The following is a 24,134-nucleotide window of genomic DNA, read 5'->3' as shown; positions in this document are numbered from 1 at the left end:
AAGCACCGCTCCGCTGGGCCCTTCATCTCAAGCACCGCTCCGCTGGGCCCTTCCTGTCAAGCCTCGCTCTACTGGGCCCTTCATCTCAAGCACCGCTCCGCTGGGCCATTCATCTCAAGCACCACTCCGCTGGGCCCTTCATCTCATGCACCGCTCCGCTGGGCCATTCATCTCAAGCCCCGCTCCGCTGGGCCCTTCCTGTCAAGCACCGCTCCGCTGGGCCCTTCATCTCAAGCACCGCTCCGCTGGGCCATTCATCTCAAGCACCGCTCCGCTGGGCCCTTCATCTCATGCGCCGCTCCGCTGGGCCCCGCCGTCTCTGCCCCGCTCCGCTGGGCTCTTCATCTCAAGCACCGCTCCGCTGGGCCCTTCCTTTCAAGCACCGCTCCGCTGGGCAGCGCCGTCTCAAGCACCGCTGGCCCATTGACAGTGCCGGTTCTGTGTCGAGCAAGGCTTCACAAAGCACTCTGGGCACCATGCCTCCTCCATTAACAGTGGAGTCGGTAATCCATCTGATGGACTGTGGATTGGCACTTCCCAGGATGGAACAGTGGGCAAGCCACCCACTGTAGAGACTTGACAGACTGTGTCTTTGCACTCCCCAGGATGGCACAGTGGGCAAGCCACCCACTGTAGAGACTTGTGAGACTGTGGCTTTGCACTCCCAAGGATGGGACAGTGGGCATGGAGGCCCCTCGTGGATCTGGCGTCGTGGACTCATGTGGCTGAGGTGCCCCCCCTTCGCTTCCCCCTGAGGTGCCTGTAGTTTTATCATCTAATGCCCCAGCAGTGTTCTCTCCAATGGTATCTGGTCTCCTGTGTGGGCTTTGCCCATGTGTTTGTGCACATTGGCCCACGGACTATGGAACTTTGACAGAATGTGCAGGACTTATTGCCTATGTATATATTTTTGACTATGTTCATTCCTTATTTTGTATCATTCATATAGCATATTTCCCATACCTTCAGTGGAGCTATTTCTACATATATTTTATAGATCATTTTAATTGTGTCTTTGCATTATTCCGGTGGGTTTGGGGGGTGTCACTCTGACTTGTTGCTCTGCATTGGGGTGTAGTTATTTGCGTTGGGGGGGTGGGTGTATGGCGCATGTGTGTGCCCGTAAGCTTTCCTCCTCCCCCCTCCCCTGTGTCGTAGGTGCAGTACTCACCGTTGTCGTCTGCGCCGGCGTTCGTACTCCTGGTAGATGAGCAGGTAGACAATAGCTGGTAGGATGTTTAATTCGGGTTCCATGCTGTCCTCCTTCCTCGTGGAGTGTGTAGAGGTGAGCGTTTTCCCGTTCGTAGTCTGTTTCCGCCGTGTTTTTATCGGCGGGGCTCCCGCCCCGAAAAAGGTGGCAGATTGGTGAGTTGTGATAGGATGGGCGGTACATTGTCTGCCGCCTGCCTGTTGGCCGTGACCGCCGCGCTGTTTGTCTGTCCCGCTCTGGCGGTCGGAGTGTTAAAGTGGCGGCCTGTGTTGGCGGTTCCCGCCAGGGTCAGAATACCTATTTTTTGACCGCCTGCCTGTTGGCGGGTTGGCCGCCGCTTTATCACCGACCGCCAGGGTCGGAATGACCCCCTATATGTATAACAATATTTTAAACATATTACATACATATTCTATGTTTTGTTACATAATATTTTTGTACTGACAAAATTTTTGATGTGATATTCATGTCACATATTATTTCTGATTCAATATTTTTGTTATTCACCCTCCTAGGTGTATGCAATATTTTGCCTTACCTTACAACAGGACATTAAAATCATTGCTCCACATCTCAACCTTATTTTCTTTTTTTGTGTTGTACTTTTTTATTGTTTTCATTGTCCAAATCAATATACGAAAGAGCAGACCATAGGCCTTCAAGACTTGTGTACCGTGTACATCCGATAGTCTGACATAATTACACACGTAAGGATAATAAACAACTTAGGTGAATATCTGTGTCCATGGCACACAGCTATTGTTACCATAGCATAGACAAAATAATCATAGTACAGTAGTGCAGGAATACACTAATACATCATCCTACTATAATAAAACCATAAAGCAAGAACACTATAACTCAATGGTGTAACTCTAGTACAGTATCGTATTTCCAGCATAAGGACACAATAACGTTCTAACATTCTCTCTCTGCTCTGCCTCTAACCCTAATAAGGGACAGGGACTAACCTACCCTCCCAAAGAATCCCTTCACTAGGTAAGCGAGAGGGACAGGCAGTATTAGGATGTTATAGGAAGATGATGAATGATGGAGAAAAGATAACTCTGGGAGACCTCCAGCTGGAAGGTATGAGCTGGGGATAAAGAATGATGCCCCAGTGTATTGTAAGAAAGGATAGTAACCTGCCCTTGGGATGGGGAGAGAAGAACCTGATAGGGGACCTGATTGTGAAAGAAGGGGAAACAGAAGTGTGAGAACTCCCCAGTGAGAGTAATGCAGACATAGAGACTAGACATACCTGGATGCATAGAAGAAACTAATATGAAATGGTCATGAGCGAGGAGGGGAGGTTATCTGAAGGAGGAGGAATATACAAATCAGACTAGCAAAGAGAGAAGGGTTGCACTATGATTATGAAATAAAAAAGAAAGCAATAAAGGTTCGGGAAAGACAAACGTGCTAGGGGGAGGAATAGGGAAGGATAGAACAGGAGAAAGAATGTGAATAAGAAGAAGAAGAAAGAAGAAAGAAAAGGAGCAGAGATAAAAGTGGAAATGTGTACGAGAAAGAAATTAATAATGAAAAGAGTAATGGTAGTGGCAGTGATAGTGGTAGTGACAGATGGAGGGAGAACTACACAAATAGGGAAAGGGGGCAGAACAGAGGACATAAAATAGGTGCAACGACCAGAACATGAAAAAGAGGAGATAATGAAAATGTAAATAGAAAAGACAGGGGAGAGGGGAAGGGGAGGGAAAAAAATAGAAATAGGGATCAGTACAGCCTTGATAGAGTGCATGCTTGCATTCAATGGAGGCCATTACAGGATCGAAAGGGATGGAGCTAATTGATGAATAATGGTAAATGGATCAGAAAGGCGGAGCTCCTTTGGGGCGGTTTTATTGCGACCTCTCATAGGAAGAACTCAGCTCACTGACCCAGAGAGAAAGGGCGACCATGTTTGTAAAAACACATCTGCTCTATCCTTTAAGTCATATATAAGTCGTTCGTGGGAGTCTGCCTGGTATATTGCAGTGATCCATTCCTCATGGGAAGGGGTGGCTGCCACAAGCCAATGTCTGAGGATACATAGTTTTGCTGTGGCCAGTGCGGTGTGCAATAAATGGCATTGTGGTTGGGAAAGTTCATAGAGCCCTCCAGTGCCGTGCAGTAGTAAAAGGGAGGGGGTGTGGAGAGATGGCAGGGGTAACGCTTCCCTAAGGATATTCCCCACCGACCGTCAAAAATGCTGAATGACCGGGCAATCATGTCAAATATGGGGCAAATCACAATGAGCATGCGGGCATCTCCAGCAAGAGACGTGAGACGGTAACCCTGCAGTACGCAGTTTCTGGGGGGTCCAATACCAATCATGTAAGGTTTTAAAAAGACAAAATTTCAAGCGGGCCTCTCGGGGACCCCGGTTTCTGGCCTCAATTAAATCTGCCCAATCCTCTTGATCGTAGTTGATTTGTAAGCGCGCCTGCCACTTATTCTTGAGGGAATTAAGGAGGGGGAGTGAGAAGAGATGTCGGTTTAACAATGCCTGCAGTCCAGATACAGCCCCCTTCAATTGACCCCAAGTTTCCAGGTATTGGAGTACTGGGGATTTTATAAGTCTCATAGGGGGGGTTCCCTAGATGTCTCACTAGACAATGTCGGAGATGGAGGAAACGCCATGAATAATGTTCAAGAAGATCAAATTCTTCCTTGAGCTCTGAGAACGACTTCCATTTGTCTCCCGATACTCGAGTGTGACCTCTTAAGCACCACTCTCTCCAGAAAATAGTCTTCCCCGCAATTTGAAAACTTTTATTGCCCCATAATGGGGCTCTATCATGTATATGGGGATCCACTTTTAAGGACCGGTGTGCTTGCCACCATGCTTTCCGCATAGCTCCAATCATAGGATTGGTGGTTCGCTGATATACTGGACCTGCATCATGCAGCATCTGGAGGCCTGATGAGGCACCCGTAAGTGTCCGTTCTACTTCCACCCAGAGTGGCGGATCCCTAACTCCCAGGAGTAAAAAGATCAATTGTGAGAGAAGCAATGCGGAGCCATAGTGTTCGACAGACGGGAGACTCAGATCTCCGAACTCACGCCGGGCTAGTAGTGCGGATCTAGGTAGCCGTGGACATATGGACTCCCAGGCAAAAGTTCGGATGCAATGGTCTATCTCTCGAAGGAGAGATGATGGTATTTGCAAGGGGAGCATGCCCAAGACTTATAAAAAAGGTCACCATTCATACCGCCTGCACTCTGCCCCACATAGAGAGGCCTAAATGGTTTCACTTCTCAAAACCCCGTTTCATATTGCTAAACAATGGGTCCAAATTGTCCATCACCATTTTAGCCAAACCTTTGTTATTGTCAATGCCCAGGTAATGAAGACATGATTGTTTCCATTTGACCGGGAGTCCCTGGACTGAAGTGCTGACTGTTACAGGAGATAATGGTAGTGCTGCACTCCTATCCCAGTTCATTAAATAGCCCAAAAGAGGTTCAAATTCCGTAAGGATATCTCTCAGGGCTAGGAGGGAATTGGGCAGGTCGGTGAGAGTAAGTAAAGTATCATCTTCAGCGGATATAATCCGTAGAAGAGTAGACAAGGGGGAAGGCACCATCCTGATCCTGTTAGACTTGTCCACTGCCTTTGATACGATTTCTCCACATCTTCTTGTTCAGCCCCTGTTCAGGCAGGAGTAAGAGACAAGGCACTTGATATTCTCAGGTCTTTTTTGACCAATAGATCCATTACTGTGTCCTGCGGAGACCACAGAGCAACTCCTTTCCAACTGCCATGTGGAGTTCCTCAGGGTTCGTCTCTTATCCCGACTCTTTTTAATCTAGATGTTGCACCACTGGCTAGCCTGGTACACTCTTTTGGATTCCATATTGTGTCATATGCTGACGACCCACAGCTGATTATCCCAGTCTCCCATAATTGGGAGGAAACGTGGGATGGATTCCAAAAATGCATGAATGCTATCAACAGCTGGATGCCCAGTAACTGGCTTAAATTAAACAGCAACAAGACTGAAATCATCTTTTTTGGTCTTGATAGCAAACTTTGGAAAGCCAGATGGTGGCCGGAATCATGCAGAGGGTGCCCAGTTCCTTGCACCTCAGCCAGAAATCTGGGGATGGTATTTGACAGTTGCCTCTCCTTCAAGCAACAGGTCAACAAGACGATTAGAGTCTGTTTTTGGGCCCTGAAAACTCTCAGAACTTTTTTTTGTCTTTCTGGAAGATAATTTGAAAGTACCTGTAATTCTGGCATTAGTTATATTTAGACTGGACTACTGTAATGCCTTATTGTTAAATATTAGTAAAGCTGCCCTCCATAAACTTCAACTCATTCAAAGTGCGGCAGCTCGCTTGATCCTGAACTTACCCCGCTCTTCTTCAACTAGTAGCAGCCTTAGACAGCTTCACTGGTTACCTGTTGATAAAAGGATCAAGTTCAGATCCCTTTGTTTAAAATATAAGGCTCTCCATGCTGAGGGATGTGAATATTTGAGTTCTGCCCTACAGCACTATCAACCACCAAAGGCCCTCAGATCCGCATCTAGATTTTTGATTGCGGTACCCCGTTGTCATAAGGCTTGGTGGGGGGACAGAGCCTTCACAGTAGAGGCAGCAAGACTTTGGAACTCCTTGCCTTTAATGATTAGACAGGCAGAGACATACATGGCTTTTAGAAAGACATTAAAAACGTGTCTCTTTTCACATTAGGTCAGGATTCCTTAGCTCTTCTATTTAGGGATAGTCCTAGTCTCTCTGTATCTCACTGGTCCAGCGCTTCAATGCTTTTTTGCCGGAATGCGCTTTACAAATGCGTCTACAATACAATACAATACATCCGCATATAAGTAAATGACGGAACTTCCGCCTGGGACCAAAATTCCAGATATAAGGTTAGAGCTGCAAATAGCCGCTGCTAAGGGTTCCACGGCCAATAGAAACAATAATGGGGATAGAGGGCAGCCCTGTCGTGTCCCTCTGTGGATCGAGAAGGTGTCTGAGAGGAACCCTCCACAGTTTACCTGGATCGTCAGGGAGTCATATAGTAATCGCTCTCTGTTGATAAAACTAGTCCCTAGACCAAAACGTTTTAGTATTTCAAAGAGGTACCACCACTCTGTTCGATCAAATGCCTTCCCATTGTCAAGTGAGAGAGCAAGGGCTTCCTGTTGCGAGTCTCGCGCCGTCCAGATAGCATGAAAGAGTGTGCGGAGGTGATTTCTTGATGAGCGGCCCGGCATGAAACCCACTTGTGTGTGGTGAACCAGGGAGGGAATGACCTTCTTGAGGCGAGATGCCAATATCCCTGCCAATATCTTTACATCCCCATTAAGGAGCGATATGGGACGGTAGCTTTCAAACAGAAGAGGGTCCTCACCTGGCTTAGGTAAGACTGTAATGGGGGCTTTGTTGGAGAGAGGGTGTAAGGAACCCGTCTGGTCAGCCCCCCAGAATGCCTCATATAAGGCATCTACAGTGTCAGCTCCCATCCATTTATAAAATTCAGACGTGAACCCATCCTCCCCAGTGCCTTATGATCTGGTAAATTGGCTATCGCCTGTTGGATCTCCTCCTTGCTGATGTCACCCTCTGGGAGCGCTCTTCTTTTAGCCGAGAGACAGGGTATGTTTGCTCTCCCAAGGAAGACGTCCAAGCTATCAGTATTCTCTATTGTTTCTGGGGTATATAGGGCATGGTAATAATGGCCGAACTCATCTGCGATAGCCTGAGGGTGTGTAATAAAAGTGTTGTCATGATTGCGTATTGCTGATATGGCCAATGCTGCCTCCCTCTGACGGAATTGGACGGCCAGTAGGCGACCTGCCTTCTCTCCGTGTTCATAGCGGCGACCTTTCATCCGTTGTAAGGCATATTCCGCCCGCGAGGTATAAAGGGAGTTGAGCTCCATTTTGGCTCGTTCTAGGTGGCGACGACGGGACAGGGTGAGCGTTCGGTTGCACTCCCGGGTGACCTGGACAATACAATTGTTGGAAAATGAGTTATTGGTAAGGGCAGGTAGGTACCTACACTTAGCAATAGGCCACTAACCTCCAATAAGGTCCAGTTAGGTCTCAGTAAATTAAACCCAGCTCAACCCTTGGTAGCTTGGCAATGAGCGTCAAGGCTTAACTTAGGAGACAGAGGGGGTGATTCTAACTTCGGCGGGCGGCGGAGGCCACCCGCCGAAGTTCCCCCACCAAAATACCGCTCCGCGGTCGAAAGACCGCTGAGGGTATTTTGGGATTTGCCCTGGGCTGGCGGGCGGCCGCCAAAAGGCTGCCCGCCAGCCCAGGGCAAATCAGCCTTCCCACGAGGACGCCGGCTCAGAATTGAGCCGGCGTAGTGGGAAGGTGCGACGGGTGCAGTGGCACCCGTCGCGTATTTCAGTGTCTGCATAGCAGACACTGAAATACTTTGTGGGGCCCTCTTACGGGGGCCCCTGCAGTGCCCATGCCATTGGCATGGGCACTGCAGGGGCCCCCAGGGGCCCCGCGGCACCCCCTACCACCATCCTGTTCCTGGCGGGAGTCCCGCCAGGAACAGGATGGCGGTAGGGGGTGTCAGAATCCCCATGGCGGCGGAGCGCGCTCCGCCGCCATGGAGGATTCTGCAGGGCAGCGGGAAACCAGCGGGAAACCGGCGGGAAACCTGCGGGAAACCGGCGGGAGACCGCCGGTTTCCCGCATCTGACCGCGGCCGAACCGCCGCGGTCAGAATGCCCTGCGGGGCACCGCCGGTCTGTCGGTGGTGCTCCCGCCGACCCTGACCGCCGGGGTCAGAATGACCACCAGAGTGTAAAGCATTCAAATATCAGAAAACAGTAATTAAATAAAACACAGGAAACAGTTTAAAAATCCAAAACCAATTCATAAAAATAGATTATACTTTTATCTTTAAAATGACACAAAAACAAATAAAATCGGATAAGGGGAACCGGAGATATGAATTTTTTAAGAATTATTGTTTTTTTAGCGCCTAGAAACAAAAAGCGCTAATCAGGTCATCTGGTTGCACCTCGACCGGGGCAAAGTCAAAGTTTAAGGCCGACCGCAATGGAGCCCTGCTCGGCTACAGGCCGCGGGAGGCCTCGGTTAAAAGTTTACCTTCACACTTAGGGGGTCATTACGACCGCCGAGGGACTGCCGTGCGGAAGACCGCCTGTGCAGGCGGTTTGCCGCTCGCCGTATTATGACTGTTGGCTGCTCTCTGTCGTTATTCCGACGGAGAGCCACCAACAGCCCTACTTGCGGGCGGTGGGGAAGCGGAGGTTGCTCCACCTCCACCGCCACACCAACAGAACACCGCCCAGCGAATCACCTCCTGTGATTCGCCGTGGCGGTGTTCTGTTGGCGGTGTGCTGAGGATGGAGCTGCCCCCATGGCTCCCGTCCCCTCCCGGAGGATCGACGGACCAGTTAAGTCGATCGTCCATTAGGGGAGGGGGGTGGGGGGATGTTGTGTGTTGTGTGCTTGCATGGGGGTGTGCGTGTGTGTATGTAGAGGGGGTGTGTGAGTGCGTGAATGCTTACGGGGGTGTTGTGTGTATGGGAATGAGAGCGTGTATGGCTGTGGGTATGTCTGTATGGATGTGTGCGTGTATGTTTGAATGTGGATGTGCCTGTGTGTGTAGATGTAGGCATGTATGTCGGGGTGTGTGCGTGTGTATTTTGGTGGTGCCTGCATGCGTGTCGGGTGTGTGTGTGTAATGTTATGTTGGGGGTCGGGGTGGGGACCGGGGCCCTGCCACCTTTGGGGGGTGGCAGGGGTGGTGGGGGGTGTAGGGGAGGGAGTCGGGGTAGGGGTGGGGGGTGGGGGAGACCCCTATCAGTGCCAGGGAATGAATTCCTTGGCACTGATGGTGCTTACGCCATGGATTTCATGGCGGTTCAAACCGCTGGAAATCCACGGCGGTAAGCCGGGTCCAAATACCGCCAGCAGTATACTGACGGCCGCAGGGCTGGAGACCCAGGTCTCCAGCCCGGCGGTCATCTCCGTCTGGCGGGCGGGACGGAGAACCGGCGGATGACCATGGCGGTAACCGCCAAGGTCATAATACCAGGTAAGACCGCCAGCCTGTTGGCGGTCTTACCGCCGGTTCGCCACCATCCGCCAGGGTTGTAATGACCCCCTTAGTCTCTTTTTCTGAAGATTTTCTTCAAACCTGCCAGTCCATTCCGACCTCCTGGAGCCCTTCTCCGGATACGTGTCGCGGGAATCCTCGGTGGAGATTTTTACCTTCGGACTTAGTCGTTTTTACGAGGTAAAAATCCTTCGACCGGGGTAAACCTGGATCTTGATCCGACGTCCCTGGAGCCCTCCTCGGATACACTGGCTGGGAGGTCCCAGTCAACTTTTTACCTTCGGACTTAGCCTCTTTTTTGGAGATTTTCTTTACCGGGACGAACCTGCAAATCAGGCTGGGTCGCGGTTGAGGCAAGCCGGCTAGAGTCGCCGCGGCAGGTCGGTCCCTCTATGGAGCTTTTTTTCAAAAGTTCTTCAAACTTCTCCAAACTTCTGGGGCTTCTCACCAGATGTTCTTTTAAGGTTGTTTTGAGGTCCACAGCTCATCCCAAGGGTCCAGAAGTTCTGAGATGGTCCTTGGGGGTGCGGACTACATCTCCCAGAATGCACCTGGCACAAACTCCTTTTTGGCCACGGGGCAGTGGTCAGCTGGTTGATTTCTTCAGGAGTTGGTGCAGGGACTCTGGTTAGCAATTTTTCACCTGTAGCAAACAGGGAGTCCCTCCTTGAACCAGTTGAAGCCAGGCAAAGTCTATCTTGTGGTGAAGCCCAAGGGTGCAGCTGGTACAGTCCTTCTGAGTGCGGGTTCCAGGTGCAGGCCAGGGGTCCAGCAAGAAAGTCCTTCTTCTCCTTTGGTTCTTCCTTGTTGGAATCTGATGGGGATCTGAGGTGTGGGTGCAGGTCTGCCAGTTTTATCCTTGCTCCTGGGTGAAAAGCAGGGAGTCCTGGTTCTCCAATCAGGTGCAGGGTCCTTCCCCCTGTGATGACCACTTCCTGGGAAGTGTGGCAAAAATCAGTCCCAGGAGGCAACATTCTCCAAAAATCCATCATGGCTGAATCTGATTTTTGGAGGTTACATCTGGCTGAGCCCACCCACTGGTGTGGCTACAAATCATAAACACACCCCTCTCCTGCCCTCTTCTAATTTAATCAAGGGGGCACCTAGTTGTCTGGAGTTGCAGGATGTGGGGGTGTTGCTGGTTGCTCCAAATGTCCTTCTCTGCCTTTGAAGACAAGTTTGGCAGGCCTCCCCTTCCTGCCTCACCATCTGCTGAGGGGAGATTCCCTCCCACAGGCACATTCTTTTGTGTGAAGCCAGCCCACTTCACACCTCATCAAGGCAGCCTGACCAGGCTGCTAGAGGCTGGCCAATCAGATCACAGAAGCAAAAAACAATGCAGGGCTGAAATTGGCAACTTTTCAGGAAAAGTTTAAAACTCTTTACCTGAACAACTTATATGAAATCCAACAACTGGAAGTTGTGGGGTTTGTCATAACAATTAATTTGAAACCAACCTTTTGGTATCCATCATTTAAGGGGAATTTAAAAATTAAAATAAAGTCTCCCCATTCTAGCATATGGACGCCATTCATTACAATGAGGGGAAAACAAATTGGTCTGTTTTTACCTCACCAGGCTTATACAACTATTTTTATAAGGTCCCTGCTTATAGTTACATGGCGCCCAGCCCTAGGGGCACATAGGGCACACCTTAGGGGTGACTTATATGTAAAAATAAGGTAGCTTAAGACTTTGGAACTACTTTTAATTCCAAAGTCGAATTTGCATATAACTTTAATTTAAAAGCAGCCAGCAAGGCAGGCCTGCCTTTAAAATGACACTGGGCACCTCAGCAGTGCGCCTATGGGTGCACTACCTATGCTGTGGTCCCTAAACCTACATGCCCTACCATATACTAGGGACTTATAGGCAGGTTAACTTAGTCAATTATAATTAGCCTAATTTGCATATCCATTTTACACAGAGCACAAGCTCTGGGAGTGGTTAGCAGTACCCAGGGCACCATCAGAGTCAGGAAAACACCAGCAAAAAGTGGAAAATGGGGGAAAAAAGTTAGGGGCCCTCTGCAATCAGCCCTGTTTTCTCACACAAGCCCCCCCCCCAGCCCACACACCCAGGAAACTCAGCCCACCCTGGGAGAGTCTTCCTGGCTTGTTAGGCGAGGAAGACAGTGAAGAAAACTGGATATCCCTTTGCAGGGCCTACTCTGCCTTACATCCTCCTGTCATGGTCACTCCCTCTGTGTAGTGAATCCATCCCAACAGTGAAAGGACCCATCTCAAACTGAAACTTCCCTTCAGGGGGGTCTTCCTCCTATCTCTCTGCCAACTTGGGTAGTGAGGTGCCCACCTCCGCTACTCCTAACTTTGCTAGGGCAACACCTAGCTTACCCAAAGAGGTCACCCAACACTTGAGCAACCCCACCATGACCAACAGGGTCAGGGAGCCTACTTTGCTATTGTCCCTGGGGTCTGCCTCCCAGGCCAAGTGCAGTGCTGCCAGGAAGGCTAGCACCCAGCAGAGGCTACTGACAGCTGTCAGTACCCAGAAACACACCCTAAGCTCTCCACTGACAGGTGGCTGAGCTGCTTTAGGGGCAACTGTGGGGTCCTGGCACCCCTCTTGCTGTCTAGAGTGGGGGGCTACCACCTCCTGTGGCAGACACCCTCCTTCCACTCTCCCTTCTGTCAGTGCAGGGGCAACACCCTGCATCTGGACAGCTGCCTGACTAGTCAGGACTTCCTTGGGGTCAGGTGAGGCCTCACCAGTGCCAACTCTGGGCTCCCCCCCTACGGAGCAGAAGACCTTTGGCTCCCTGGAACTCTCTTTAAGAGTGGCCTACCCTTCCTTTTCTTCTTCCCTTTTCTTGGGGACCCCTGTCTCCTAACTGTAGGGACTGACTCCCCAGGACTTTGGGTTGGAGGGGCGCCCTGGGCGACCACCCCATCTGGGACCAGACTCACCTCTGAGAGGTCATTGCCCAGGATACAATCTAGGGGGTGGTCAGCACTGACTACCACCCTAAACCAGTCAAGGATACCCTCCCTCTCTAGGGGCACTATGGCTACAGGTTTGGAGGTGACCTCCCCTGTGGCTATCCTGACTTTCCTGGTCTCTCCTGGGACATACATGTCAGGGGTCGCTAACCGGTCACTCACCATAGTGTGACTGGCACATGTGTCTCTCAGGCCAGTGGTAGGGATCCCATTCACCTGAAAGGGGTGGAAGTGCCTACTCCCACTCTCAGGGATCACCAGCTTACCATCTGGTCCTGTCTCCCAGCTCAATGCTAGGAGGACTTCATCATCTGAGAAGTCCTCCTCCATGGCTACACTGGACAGCCCAGTGCTAACCACCTTCTTTGGACAGGCTGCATCTCCTCTGAAGTGACCTGTCTGCTGACAGTCAAAGCAAGCCTTCTTGTCCAAGAGCTTTTTTAACCCTGGGTCTCCCTGTCTCTGCTTGTCAGAGTGGGAGTTGGATTTACTCTTCTCCTTCTTAGGGTTCTGGGGTACAGAGGGAGTCTCTGTGGTGGCCTTACCACCTCACTCCTTAGGTTTTTGGGCACCTGACCCGCCCTTCTTGGAGTCTCCCCCCTGGGACTTGACAACCACCCTGGTTCTCAACCACTCATCAGCTGCCTCCCCTAGCTCTCTAGGGTTGGTCAGCTTAGAGTCCACTAGATGCAGGCGTAACCTTTCTTGGGTACAATTGGTCAAGATGTGCTCTCTCATGATCAGATTGTATAACCCCTCATAAGCATTTACTTTTTTACCAATAATCCAGCCCTCTAGTGCCTTAAGTGACGTGTCTACAAAGTCAACCCAAGACTGGGTACTGACCTTCTGTGTGTCCCTCAACTTCATTATATACTGCTCTGGAGTCAGACCAAACTTCTTGGCTAAGCACCTCTTCATACTAGGATATTAATCTGCCTCCTCCCCCCTTAAGGTCAGAAGCCTATCCCTCCCTGAGTTGGGGACCAACTCCCACAAAAGGGAACCCCAGTATTGAGGCCTAACCCTTCTCATTTGGAGTGCCCTGTCAAAGGCCTCCAACCACTTGTCTATATCATCCCCCTCTACATAAGCAGGAACCACCCCTTTGGGTGATCTGGGGCAAAAAAAAACACCCATGGACACCCCAACGTCTATGTCACTGCCACCATCTCTTTTCTCTCTCTTTGCCCACTTTTTCTTTTCTAGGGCCAGCTTCTCTGCCTCCAAAGCTATGAATGCTAGCTGGGCCTCCAGCTCTCTTTCTCTGAGGGACAGGTTCTCTGAGGGACCCCCTTCCCCCAACTAGCTTTGGGTCTGCCCCTAGTGACTGCATGTACTGTAATGAGGACCGGTCTTCCTCATCCTCATTTAGGCTCAGATGCCCTCCCCCCCTGAGTGGTTAGAGCTAGCATCCTCCCCTACTTCTCCCTCCTCTGGAGCTTCCTCTGGGTCTACCTCTTGGGCCTCAGCACATGCTGTCAGGGATTTGATCAGGACATGCTTCCAGAGGTGAGTGGTTGCAGGCAACCCTCTTTCAGTACACAACCCCCTAAGCTGGACTACTATCAGTGTGGGTAGGCTAGCCAGATCAAGCTCCATGGTTCCCTAGTTTTGTGTCAACAAAAACGTTTTGCAAAAATTGGAAACAGGAATTTAGAAAAGTCACAAAAATTCAATAATTGAAATTAATCCAAATTAAAAATTAAAAGCAATTTTTGCACTAGGACAATTTAAAGGGTTTTTAATTTGTTTTACTTAAAACTGTAATGTGAGACTGAACACAAGTACAGGATCCCACCACTGCTCACCAAAAATGTTGGAAAATGAGTTATTGGTAAGGGCAGGTAGGTACCTACACTTAGCAATAGGCCACTAACCTCCACTAAGGTCCAGTTAGGTCTCAGTAAATGAAACCCAGCACAACCCTTGGTAGCTTGGCAACAAGCGTCAAGGCTTAACTTAGGAGACAGAGTGTAAAGCATTCAAATATCACAAAACAGTAATTAAATAAAACACAGAAAACAGTTAAAAAATCCAAAACCAATTTATAAAAATAGATTAAATTTTTATCTTTAAAATGACACCAAAACGAATAAAATCGGATGAGGGGAACCGGAGATATGAATTTTTACAGAATTCTTTTTTTTTTAGCGCCTAGGAACAAAAAGCGCCAATCAGGTCATCTGGTTGCACCTCGTCCGGGGCAAAGTCAAAGTTTAAGGCCGACCGCGATGGAGCCCTGCTTGGCTACAGGCCATGGGAGGCCTTGGTTAAAAGTTTACCTTCACACTTAGGCCCTTATTACAGCATTGGCGGTAAAAGCCGCTTACCGCCGTGCAGAAGACCGCCACAGCTATTATGACTCACATCTCTGAATCCTACAAAATCCTGACACCCACACAAGTCCGCCACACCAAAGGTTAGTGATAAACTGGCGAAAAAAAAACCTCCACCGTCACGCCAACAGAAATACGCCCACACTATCACGACACACGAATCCACGCGGCGGTCTTTCAACCGCAGTATTCCATTGGCGGTACACACCGCCACGCTCAAAATACACACACTCTTACAAAACACTACCACATTGGACAATTCAAAATACACACACCTGATAGACATACACACACCACTCCCACACACCCAATACACTATAAAACACACACCCACATCACCCACAAACCCCTACAACCACTATTACAGAGAGAGAAACCACCATCCACAAACTAGCATCCACAGGCACACAACACCATCACCCACACAACTTCCAAGCACAAAACACCACACACCACTGCATATCACCACACTTATCACCACACACACCACCCCACACATCACCTACACCACCGCATGTCACGGCAAAGACACCCCAGGTTTTCGGAGGAGGAGCTCAGGGTCATGGTGGAGGAAATCGTCCGGGTAGAGCCACAACTATTTGGAGCACAGGTGCAGCACACCTCAATTGTAAGGAAGATGGAGCTATGGCGAAGACTAGTCGACAGGGTCAACGCAGTGGGACATCACCCAAGAAATCGGGAGGACATCAGGAAGAGGTGGAACGACCTACGGGGGAAGGTGCGTTCTGTGGTCTCAAGACACCACGAGGCGGTTCAGCGGACTGGCGGCGGACCTCCACCTCCTCCCCCTCAACTAACAACATGGGAGGAGCAGGTCTTGGCGATTCTGCATCCTGAGGGCCTTGCAGGAGTCGGTGGAGGAATGGACTCTGGTAAGTCAAACCTTTAACTACCATATCCCCCACCCTACCTGCATGCTATCACATACCCCCACCCTCACCCCCACCCCTAACACTCCAACTCCTCACAAGTGTACCAATATCACAAACCACCCATCCCAACACAAAGCCCTGCATGCAACACCAACGCATGGACACCCATCACAAAAGCATGCCCACTGCAAATACCCATACAATCCCCTAAACCTTCATCACACAAGCCCCCACACAGGAATGCCAGCACTGGGGTACACGGTCACCCACCCATTGCACACCATGACACACACAGATGCAATAATCATGCCTTTCCAACCCTGCAGGACCACTACCCAACGTCACCAGACAGGAGGGTCCAGACATCTCCACTCCACCCACAGAAGAGGCCCACAGTGATGACAGCACCTCTGTCCACCTGGATCTAGATGACCAGCCCGGACCATCGGGGGCCTCGGGACAGTCGGTTCCCCTCACACAGGCACAGGCCACCACAGACCTTCCCCCCTCTGGAAACACCAGCACAGCACCCACCCAGCGGGCCCATACCTCCATCCCCAGGACACGTCAATCAGCTGTGTGTCCACCACTACAGGGAACCCAGGATAACCCACCACCCCAACAACAACAGGGACCTTGGGGCATTGGCAGTGGGCACACAGTCCAGGGGACGGAGGCCCAGGAACACAGGGGAACTGGGAGGGTTGCTGTGCGACAGGGGGCGGACAGGCCAAGGGAACCCACTATCCACGAGGCCCTCTCCTCCATCATGGGAGCCTACCACCACTCCCAGGAGACGATGGCAACGGTACTGGCCAAGTTTCAGGAGACCCAGCGCATGCAAGAGGAACAGTATTTGGGGTTCAGGGAGGAACACAGAACCATCAGCTTAGCCCTGGGCACCATCGTAGGGGTGCTGAAGGAAGTACTCATCACCAGGAGGGACACTGTGGCACTACAAGGGGCCCCTGACACTAGCATGGACGATGAACTACCCACCATCTCCGCCGGTGCTAGTGGACAGGAGGCACCGCCACAGGACCACCACACCAGCACCCCACCCCCTGCAGAGGGAGAACCACCCCGTAAACAGTACCTGAGATCCAGGAACAAGACAGAGCACGATGCCAAGACCCCCGCCAAGAAATGAGACTACCCTGATTGTCATCCCATTGTCCCACTTTGTCACCCTGTCCATATTGAAACTGCCCCAGCTCCACTTCCTATGCCCATTTGGGCAATGCACCTGTGAGACTAATAGACTGGACTCTGCCATTGACATTCCTCCGCCATCACCCCTCACCATTTTACTACCCCCTCCAATATTGAGCACTTAAATAAACACATTTAAAGCACAAAACAATATGGAGTCTGTCTGTGATGTCGAAATAGTGTATTTGCAATTACAGTGACAAAATGTACATGAAATAGTAATGTCAACATACCTATGTCACACAGCTCCAGTCCCTGAGGAATCTAAGCAGATGACACACATTGGGACCCACACCTGTGAAACCGTAAGGGAAAGTGGCAACTCAGTGACCATACATTGGGTGAAATCGACTGACAGGAGAGAGGTAAAAGTGTAAAAGTACATGTAGTAGGCAGGAATGTATTCTCACCTGTGTTTCACTGGAAATATTGCTGGATGACTGAGTCCCTGTTCTGCATGTCTTCTTCCTCTGCTTCCTCCTCATCACAGTCCACAGGCTCAACAGCTGCCACAACACCCCCATCTGGTCCATCCTCCTGCAGAAAAGGTACCTGTTGACACAAAGCCAAGTTGTGAAGCATACAGCAGGCCACGATGATCTGGCCCACCTTCTTTGGTGAGTAGAATAGGGATCCACCTGTCATATGGAGGCACCTGAACCTGGCCGTCAGGAGGCCGAAGGTCCGCTCGATCACCCTCCTTGTTCGCCCATGTGCCTCATTGTAGCGTTCCTTTGCCCTTGTCCTGGGATTCCTCACTGGGGTCAGTAGCCATGACAGGTTGGGGTAACCAGAGTCACCTAATAGCCACACCCGGTGCCTCTGGAGTTGACCCATCACATAAGGGATGCTGCTATTCCGCAGGATGTAGGCGTCATGCACAGAGCCAGGGATCATGGCATTCACATGGGAGATGCACTGGTCTACCAAACATACCATCTGTACATTCATGGAATGATAACTCTTCCAGTTCCTGTACACCTGTTCACTCCTGTGGTGGGGGACCAAAGCCACATGGGTCCCATCAATGGCACCTATGATGTTGGGGATATGCCCAAGGGCATAGAAGTCACCTTTCACTGTAGGCAAATCCTCCACCTGAGGGAAAATTATGTAGCTCCGCATGTGTTTCGGCAGGGCAGACAACACTCTGGACAATACGTTGGAAAACATAGGCTGGGACATCCCTGATGCCATGGCCACAGTTGTTTGAAAAGACCCACTTGTAAGGAAATGGAGCACTGATAGCACCTGCACTTGAGGGGGGATTCCTGTGGGATGGCGGATTGCTGACATCAGGTCAGGCTCCAACTGTGTACACAGTTCCTGGATTGTGACACGGTCAAACCTGTAGGTGATAAACACATTTATTTCCTCCATTGTCAACAGGTCCATCAGCGGTCGGTACACCGGAGGATTCCGCCATCTCCTCACATGTCCCAGCGGACGGTGCCTATGAAGGACAACAGCGAGCACAGAGTCAAACAACTCAGAGGTATGTACCCACAGTCTACACAGAACACCATTCATACACAAAATGTGGCCTGTATGTGTGTTGAGAGTAGGCCTAGGTATGTGTGACGCAGTTGGTAATTAGGCCATGTGGGCCCCTGAAATGGCAGCTGCCTGACCTCTAAAGTGGGACAATGGGATGTGAGGTAACTGCTCTGGTGCTGTACACCATCGCGGTAGGCGGTCAAAGACCGCTGCGCAATGCTGCATTGGTTAACATTGGACCCTATGGGTCCCAGGAGCCAATGACGATGTACGCCGGCGGTGATGGTATGCACCGCCGCGGTTGTGACCGCCGCGGACGTGACTGCCATTTCCTATCTGTTGAATCACTCGATACCTGATCTTTGACAGGAGAGGACCTACACTGCAAGTGCTGCTGTGACCTTGGTCTGGAAGAGACAATGGCTTGTGCGTCTGGGAAAGGGCCCCTGCCTTCACATCGGAGGAGTTGGAGAAGCTCGTCGATGGGGTCCTCCCCCAGTACATGCTACTCTACGGTCCTCCAGACCAACAGATAAGTACACAGGGAGCATGTTGAATGGGCTATGCCTGTGTGGAGAGGGCTGGTTGTAAGAAGGAAGGGGTCTGAGTTCTGCGTGCATGTTAGACGGTGGGTGCATGTGCAAGGGTAGGGATGGGGGCCACTCACTTTGACGGCGCAGTTGGTAATGACTTCTCTTCTTCCCCTGTATATTTCATGTAGGTCAGCGCCCACCAGAAGAAGGATATTTGGCGTGCCATCGCCAAGGACGTCCGGACCTTGGGGGTCCACCACAGACGGAGCACCCACTGCCAGAAAAGATGGGAGGACATTCGCCGCTGGAGCAAGAAGATGCTTGAGGCTCAGCTGAAGATGGCCTACCAACGTGGGAGGGGTGCCCGTCGCACCATGACCCCCCTGATGTTCTGGATCCTGGTGGTGGCGTATCCGGAGTTGGATGGGCATTTGAGGGCATCAAAGCAGCCACAAGGGGGTGAGTACACTCTCATTCTGCTGATTCAGCGCGCATTGTAGGTGTCTGGGTGGGGGAGGAGGGCTGTGGGTTCCCCTAGGCAAGGGCGAGTTTAGTAGGCAAGGTCCCTTCTTAAGGCAGGCCCTGTGACACCCCCCACCTGTGTTCAGAGCTAACTACACCATATCAGGCTCCTGTGACTTCCATGTGTGCAGCAATCGGGCATAGGCCTTGTAACCCATGTCCCTGTGATTAATTAGGGAACTCTAAGTGCATGGCGTAGTGCAGGGGGCTTCTGTGTCTGTAGTGTCCGCCAATGGTAGCGGTATTGGATGCACTCAACCTGTCTTTCTTCTGTCTCCCCCCCTCTTTTTGTGGTCTCCCTGTTCTTGTGTGCATAAGCATCATCAGGTGGAGGAGCAGTGCCACCGGAGCAGGAGGGAGCTGCATCCCACATGGCCCTGGAGGGCGACACAACAAAGTCAGAAGCCACCAGTGTGACGGAGGGCGAGGGGAGCTCCACGGCGGGGACAGGAGCTGAGACCAGCAAGAAGGACTCCTCCTCTGATGGGAGCTCCCTTGCAGTGGTGGGCCCCTCTGTGCCCCCCGCATCAACAGGTACAGCCGCCACCCACCCTACCAGCACCGCCCTCCCAGCAGCCCATCAGCGTGTGCCCCGAGGCCGCTCACCCAGGAGGGTGGGCATCTCCTTCGCCCCAGGCACCTCAGCCCCTGCCCCAGTCAGCCCTGCTGCCCTCAGTGATGAGGCCATTGACCTCCTCAGGTCCCTCCCTGTTGGGCAGTCTACCATTTTGAATGCCATCCAGGGTGTAGAGAGGCAGTTGCCACAGACCAATGCATACCTGGAGGGCATTCATTCTTGTCATGCAGCCCAACAGCGAGCTTTTCAGACTCTGGCCTCAGCACTGATGGCAGCCATTGTCCCTGTCTCTAGCCTCTCCCCTCCAACTTCCTCCACCCAGACCCAAACCCCTGTACCTCAGCCTATCCCAAGCACACCATCAGACCAGCATGCACACACGTCAACATACAAGGGAAGCTCAGGCAAACATAAGCACCACACATCCCACAGGCACTCACGCAAGCATCATACACATGCAGACATAACAACAGCCACTGCCTCCACTGTGTCCCCATTCTCCTCGTCTCCCTCCTCCCTCCCAGTCTCGTCTCCACTCACACCTGCATGCACTACATCTTCAGCCACTACCCCCATCACCAGCACACCCACCACCACACCCCGCTCATGTGCAGTCACCACCCCCACTACCATTCACACATCCCCTGTGTCCTGTCCCAGTGTGTCTGTGAGCCCACCTCGCAAGGTACACAAACGCAGCCACACACCCACCCAACAGCCATCCACCTCACGACAGCCTCTAGCCCATGCACCTTCACCCAAAGTCAGCAAATGTACACCTCCTACAACCACTACCTCTTCCTCCACTCCCAAACCCCCTCCATCTACCCGTCCCAGTGTGTCCCAAAAACTTTTCCTGTCCAACCTTGACCTCTTCCCCTCACCTCCCCCACCCCTTCAGTATCCTAGGGCCCATCTTTCCAGGTCCCAACCCAGCACTTCAGCCACAACATCTGCGGGAACAGTGGTGCCAGTAGTAACCGGCTTCTGGAGTGCGCCAGGCAGCATGGCAGCCAGTGTGCCAAGGAGCCAGACAACGGACAGTCCCCTACCTCAAAAGCACAAAAAGTTGGCCAGTGCCCGACGGGAGAGAGGCAAAACATCTACCACCAAAGCCTCTCCCAGGGGTACCGTTGGGAGTGTGAAGACAGCTGCGACACCATCCAAGGAGGGGAAGGGGCACAGAAAAACAGGCAAGTCTGCAAAAACCTGCACGGCGGACAAGACCGCCACCAGCACTGCTGAACAGGACACCTCCGCCACAAGCACCGCTGCCAAGGACTCCGCCGCCACAATCACCACTGCCAATGACACCGCCACCACCAGCACCGCTGAACAGGACACCGCCGCCACAGGCACCGCTGCCAAGGACACCGCCGCTACAAGCACCGCTGAACAGGACACCGCCTCCACAAGCACCGCTGAACAGGCCAAAGCCACCACAGGCACCGCTGCCAAGGACACCACCGCCACAAACACCGCTGAACAGGACACCACCGCCACAGGCACAGCTGCCAAGGACACCGCTGCCACAAGCACCGCTGAACAGGACACCGCCGCCACAGGCACCGCTGCCAAGGACACCGCCACCACAAGCACCACTGCGAAGGACACCGCCGCCACCAGCACCGCTGAACAGGACACTGCCGCCACAGGTACCTCAGCCAAGGACACCGCTGCCACAGGCACCACTGAACAGGACACCACCGCCACAAGCACCGCTGAACAGGACACCGCCGCCGCAGGCACCGCTGCCGAGAACACCGCCGCCACAAGCACCCCTGAACAGGACACCGCCGCCACAGGCACCGCTGCCAAGGACACTGCCTCCACAAGCACCGCTGAACAGGACACCGCCGCCACAAGCACCGCTGCCAAGGACACTGCCGCCACCAGCACCGCTGAACAGGACACCGCTGCTACAAGCACCGCTGAACAGGACACCGCCGCCACCAGCACCACAGGCCAATGAGTGCCAAAGCTTCCGATGCTACTGAGGCCGCCACGAGCAGGATGAATCACTCTGGGCACAAAGCCCCCTCCAGAACCAGTGGAGTAAGGCATCCACTACCTCTGTCCTTGGCAGGATGAATCACTCTGGGCACAAAGCCCCCTCCAGAACCAGTGGAGATTTACATCCACTACATCCACTACCTCTGTCCTTGGCAGGATGAATTACTCTGGGCACAAAGCCCCCTCCAGAACCAGTGGAGACTGTTATCCATTGGAGAGACTGTGGCTTTGCACTCCCCAGGATGCAGCAGTGGGCAACCCACCCACTGGAAAGACTTGTGAGACTGTGGCTTTGCACTCCTCAGGATGCAGCAGTGGGCAACCCCCCCACTGGAAAGACTTGTGAGACTGTGGCTTTGCACTCCTCAGGATGCAGCAGTGGGCATCCCACCCACTGGAGAGACTTGTGAGACTGTGGCATTGCACTCCCCAGGATGCAGCAATGGGCAACCCACCCACTGGAAAGACTTGTGAGACTGTGGCTTTGCACTCCCCAGGATGCAGCAGTGGGCATGGAGCCCCCTCGTGGATTTGGCGTCATGCACTCATCCGGCTGAGGTGCCCCCCCTTTCCTTCTCGCTGAGGTGCCTGTTGCATTTCTATCTGATGCCCCAGCAGTGTTCTCTCCGTTTTGATCGGGTACTGAGTGTGGGCCTCGCCCATGCATTTTGGGCCCAGTGGTCCACGGACTATGATGGTGGAATACCTTGGACTTGTATTCTTGGTGTATATATCTGTATATAGTGTAAATATATATATATATATATGTATTTTTGATTACTGTATTTGAATAGATTACAAACGTTCGAGTCATTTCCTTTTGTCCTTGCATTGTTCCAGGGGGGGTTGTAAATGTAATGTATCAACATGTACTTGTGTGTGTGTTGTAGTGGGTGAGGGTGGGGGTGGGAGTGTTGCGTGTTGTGTGTGTTTGTCACTCTTCCCCCCGTGTCGTAGGTGCAGTACTCACTGTGGTCTTCGCCGCCATCTTTGTTGTCCCTGGTAGAGGAGCAGGATGATAAAGGCTGGGAGTATCTGGAGCTCGGGTTCCATGGCGTCCTGGTTCCTCGTGGGGTGTGTAGAGGTGAGCGTTTTCCCTTTCAAGTCCTGTTTCTGCCGTGTTTTTGTTCGCGGTGAATCCGCCCTGGAAAAGGTGGTAGATTTGACCGTTATAATACAGTGGGCGGAACCTTGTCTTCCGCCTGTCTGTTGGCGGTTTCCGCCGCGGTGTTTGTTTGTACCGCCGTGGCAGTCTGAGTGTTAAAGTGGCTGTCTAAGTTGGCAATTTCCGCCACGGTCGTGATTCCATTTTTTTTACCGCTGGCCTGTTGGCGGTTTTACTGCCACTTTAACACCGACCGCCAGGGTTGTAATGACCCCCATAATATTTGCAGCATTTCCACAAAGGTAATTGAGCAATTTTAACCCAGGCATAAAATTCCAATCCTCTCTTCTATGCATCCAGTCATCCCTTTGACTTGGGTGAGAGCTCACCCTCAAGCACTTGGGATTCACTCTTCTGTGAGGTTTCCTATGGACAATTCAAAATCCATTTCATAAACTGTGCCAATTCTAGAACTGTATTAGGAATACAGTGCACTTTCCCTATTTGTACCATGCCGCACTTTTCAAAAGGTTCACTTGGTTCGAACAGGGACAATGGGCCATATTAGAAAGAATGTGCTGCCCCCAAGGCAGTTGTGAACTTGCTCTGCCCTCAAGTCAGTACAATTAAAGTTAAATACAGAGCATCTGTTTAAAAGCTCTGTGTTTCACAGTGCAGGGGGCAAACTGCTTGCACTTTGAAGAGGGGAGAGAGATCCCCTTGCAGGGAGGTGCTGTGAATGACTGCAAGGGGATGTCTGGGGAGGGCCATGGTACCCCTCAGAAGGCTGCCTTTAGGAGGCACACTGAAAGTGCACCACATGTTTGTGGCACATTTTCAGTGTCCGTCCTAAAGGCATGTTTGCTTATGCGCCTGTGACCATAATATGGCAAAGGTGCAGAGGCAAAGTAATTCCCTCATTTGCATGGGGCTACACCCCTATGCATATGAGGGAACACCCTCTTATGATAGTGCAAGCCCAACAAGTGCACCAACACTATCTGCATTACAGGAAGGGATGCACAATCATCTATTTATTACCTTTTCTCACCCCTATTTGGAATATTGCACATCAAGATGCATCCTAAATCATCTCTTTTGTTTTATGTAACAGTTTAAAATGTTGTCCTTAAACATTTAATAAAACCATGCAAAGGTCCTCCTTACAAGGGGCGTCTTAATTTTGATGGTGCCAGTAACAG

This window comes from Pleurodeles waltl, chromosome 1_2, assembly GCF_031143425.1.
Source record: "Pleurodeles waltl isolate 20211129_DDA chromosome 1_2, aPleWal1.hap1.20221129, whole genome shotgun sequence".
Classification (NCBI taxonomy): domain Eukaryota; kingdom Metazoa; phylum Chordata; class Amphibia; order Caudata; family Salamandridae; genus Pleurodeles; species Pleurodeles waltl.
This window is presented reverse-complemented; position numbering follows the sequence as displayed.